General features: G+C 34.2%; 1 long non-coding RNA gene across 1 annotated transcript; it reads left to right on the top strand.

The window, feature by feature from the left end:
• On the top strand, positions 1-3,164 carry LOC126709568 (uncharacterized). Its single transcript, XR_007649424.1, has 3 exons — positions 1-374; positions 1,693-1,754; positions 2,954-3,164. It is a non-coding gene; the product is annotated as an uncharacterized LOC126709568 (long non-coding RNA).
• Positions 3,165-4,403: the final 1,239 nt, after the last annotated feature.

Here is a 4,403-nt window from a genome sequence, read left to right as displayed (position 1 = left end):
AAAGAGAAGTCTTCATCTTATCTCTTCTTTGACTTTTCAATGTAACTAGAATTTCCATGAAACTCCCATGCTCTCATTTTTCCACGGGTCCACACATAAATCTGAAACTCTCACCTCATTTTGCTCTCTTTTTCTCTTAAGGAAAGTGCTAGGAAGCTCCCTTGACTCTTTCTCTTGAGTCCAAGGGTTCACACACCAAAAGAAAGAAAATTCTCTCAACTCTTCTCTCCCTTTCATTCCCACGGGTCCTAAACCAAAAGAAAGAAAATTCTCTCAAGCTCTCCACCTCTCAAAATTTTGGGTCCAGCCACTAGGAAATGGGGAAATTCTTCCATGCAAGAGTGATTCTATTCCTCCTTGGAATCAGAAATTTGGTAAGGGTCTAGCTACTCTCACCTTAGAATCCATAATTTCTTCATGGAATCTTAAGAAGTTGGTTTTGTGGTTTGTAAAATTGGAAAGCTTGTAAGTCTATATATATATATATATATATATATGCTGTTTTAAGAAGCTTTGAAGTTGTGTTGATGATTTGTTGAAGGTAGATTAGGGTTTTTATTAATTAATGATTTTGTATGATTAAGGAAGTAAGAAAATGTTAGGATGAGTATTGTTGATGCTGCTGCTGGGATTTTTGGTTGTGCTTATTTTGCTCTAAATGGTTAAATGACTGCGTTTAAGTGTTTTATAACGTGTCTTATGAGTGTATAAAAATCCCCATATGAAAATACCATTCTTTGATAATTGTTTGTGAATTTACGAGAAAAACGTTGCAAAGCTGTCACTGTGACAGATTCTGTGTTTGTGTATGTTAAATTATGTATTAAATTGTATATAGTGAATTTGGATGCTAGGGATAATTCCTATGAAACCTAAGACACTTATGGTTGTTATTGAATTGGTATCACATCATTTGGATTAATACAAAAATAATGGTTTAATTTCCAAGTTGCATGAATTTTTGACAGGACAGATTTGAGTATGCCGTATTGTGTGATTTTTAGTAAATCATGGTTTTATTCTTTGACTCCGAAATTTTTATGGTATATACTGGACATACAGAGGAGTAGTTCTGTAAAATTTCATGGCAATTGGATGTGTTTGAGTAGCCCGTTTGTATTTTACAAATGGAGCCTATGCTGCTGGAATAGAACAGTGAATAGTAAGGGACATGCCTAACTTTGTGGATTTAATTATCAAGATAGGGTGAATGTTTTGAGCTATAATTTGATATGCTTATCTTTTGGTATGTTTCGATCATAGATTAATTTTGTGTAACTTGTTTTGAGGTTTAGTACCCAAAGGAAGGGGTTGTAAACCATGGGATGGTTGTATGTATGAAGCTGTTTTGCCCGACGTGTTGTATGTTATCATATGAATCTATATAGTTACATGATCATGCTTAAAAGATTTTATATTTATGCATGCATTATTGCCCTAACCTTAAAGCACCTTTTGAAATAAAGTTAGCTCTTTTAGAGATATGGGATTAATATAAGAATGTTGGTTTCTCTAGGATTTTGTATTTGTTGTTGATGAATGTATTTTTGTTTGTGTGAAGTTTACGATAACTTATCCTTATCGTTGAGGTGGGATTAGGATTTCCTTGATTCTAAGAGATAGGCTTTGAGATAAATGTGAAGTTTATGATAAGGAATTATGGATAGTAATAAGTTTTGAATTATGGTTTAGGTGTTACCAGTATCCAAGTCTAACCTCCTTCGACTTTAGGCTCTCGGTTCCTCTGCTTTCAGGTAAGGGATAAGTTATATGAGCATTTGGTAAGTCATGAGGTTATTTTAAAGTATATTATGCATTAAAATGTTTTTTATTAGAGATATGGTATGTAATCATTATTCTGACAAAGATATGTTCGTGAGCTTTTGAAACACTTATGTATATGATTTAAGCATATTGAAGCTATTATTGATTCCACGAACATGATGTTTAATGAAAAGAATGAAAATGCTATTATTATGAAATGTTTTCGGGTTATGTCCTCTGGTAATCTGAACTCGGCTAGTAGGGGTTAATTACTGGCTTTCCATGGAAATATGTTATCTGTTTGGCCATTTAAAGTAGAGGAAATGGGGCTGCCCGTAACTCTAGGCCATTTAAAGTAAAGGAAATGGGGTTGCCCGTAACTCTAATTTGACTAAGGCCTTCTCCCCAATGTGTACGGACGGCGGGGAGGAACAAAACCTGGAGGAGATGTGCCATCAGGCCTCTCAAAGGGGACAATATCATGCACACGTGGTTTTCCAAATGTGATGAGGCCTTCTCTGTACAGCTTATCAGACATGGACTAACCAATATGATATGAACAGCTATGTTATGTTATTAATCATGAGAGAATTATTTTGTTTAAATGCATTATGAAAAGTTAAAAGCTCTCATGAAAATAAGAAGTTTCTGATGAAAAGAAAGCTGTTCATTAAAGATAAAAGTTTTTGAAGTTCTGTTATACTATAATGATAAAGCTTCTAATGAAAGTACAAGTTTACGTTTAAAAGTTATCAGATATCTGTTTTTATGAAACGTTAGGTTTTATGATCATGAAAGTTATAGTATTCTATGAGAAGAAGTTTATAAGGAAAAGTTTTCTTACTAGTCAAGATGTTTCTAGTTTAATACAAAGTTGCCGATTATCTGATTTAAGTTAAAATAAGTATTTTGTGATGAGAATATATATATGGCGACTTTGTAGGAAATGAAAGAAGTTTAATCTGAAAGGTTTGGTAATGTTAACCTAATAAGAAAAAGGAGAACAATTGTTTTCTATGAAGAGCGTATAAGTTATTATTATGAATAGTATTAAATACTATGCATGAAAAGATGTTCTCCTATTCGAATATTCATAGAATGAAATGATTTGATTTACATGCATCCTTATTGAATTCTCATATATCTTACCTTTACTGAGCTGTGTAGCTCACCCCTTCCACTCTTTCAGTTAGCAGGTTTTATTTTGGAGTAGAGGGAGCCTTAGTCGAGTTTTGGAAGGAGCTGGTTTTAGTTTATATGTATAGATCCTAAATTAGCAAATTGATGTTTAGCTTTGTAGTATTGTGTATTCTAGGATCAAATGAAAGTTGTGTACCTAAAAGTATTAAGAGATGTATTATGTAAAAGTATGGAAATCAAATGACTGGTGGATTATGTTATATTTTGAGTATGGTGTAGATGCTCTGTCTATCAAGTGTAAAATTATATCAAGAAGTAAAGAAACAAGTATGAAAAGAAAAAAAAAAGAGAAGTTTTTGGAAAAGTTTTGTAAAAGTTAAGTTGGTTCTTGTTAATATCAGGTTTAGGCTTGATATTAGCATGCCGGTCATGGTCACAAATCCGGGTACCGGGTTTGGGGCGTGACAATCCCCCTCCCTTCCTTTGTTTTTCTTTACTCCCTTTTTATAGTCGTTTTTTTTCTCCTGACTGGGGTCCCCAAGGCAGGTACTTGTCCCATCCGCCCTTACCTCCAGTTGTTGGGAGTGGTTGTATGGACAGGGAGTATGGTTGTATCAGGCACAAGGCACTGAATACAATAAAGGCTGCCTTCTCTTGTACGCTTTTGTTCTATCTATCGTTTTTCTCCACTTTCGTGCTTTCCCTGCCCTCTGGAACGGTCTGGAGTTTCGTCATTCATGGTCTGTTACCTCTATTACTCTCAGCTATATCCATCCGAGGAGGATTTTCCATGGCCGAGGAGGGGTTTTTCCATGGACTGGGCCCCTGGCCCAGTATAGATATTCAAACAGGCCTATTAGTCTTCCCCCCCCCCCCCCCCCCTTGCTTTTCTCATTTTCTTTCCGTGAGGCCTGACTTCAAATCAATCTTTTCGAAGATTCCTACTAAATTTCAACTTTCTAGTTGACATTTTCAGAACTGTATTTAAATTTCTTGCATTTCTCCAACAAGAAGGATATGCATGGCGGGTAAAATAGAAAAGAAGTGAGTGTTGGACGATTGATGTAAATGAAATGAACGTGAAAAGTACCATGTGGTTAATTAAGAAATCGGGTTCTTGATGGAAAGGGCGATCGACTCTGCCAAGACCCATGGCTGCCATTGCCATCTCTTGGTGTGTGAGAGTTTATATTTTGAACTAATTTTATTCGAAATGTCTTGTGGGCAAAACAAAATGCATGTTTTGAATTGCGGTAAGTTTAGGTGTAATTTAGTTTATTTTATTTTATTTTGTCTCGTAATGAGTTGATACCTCAATTTATTATGAAAATACTTTCTCAAAAAAAAAAAAATTTATTATAAAAATATTGTGAGATGTAATAATACTAATAAAGGAATTTAATCCTACCTGCATGGATACACTTAAAAATATATAATAAGATGCATAATATAATTCCTATATATATAATTTAAATACTATTGATAGTCATTTTTATATT

Source organism: Quercus robur, chromosome 12 (genome assembly GCF_932294415.1).
Source record: "Quercus robur chromosome 12, dhQueRobu3.1, whole genome shotgun sequence".
Taxonomy (NCBI): Eukaryota; Viridiplantae; Streptophyta; class Magnoliopsida; order Fagales; family Fagaceae; genus Quercus; species Quercus robur.
This window is presented reverse-complemented; position numbering and strand designations above follow the sequence as displayed.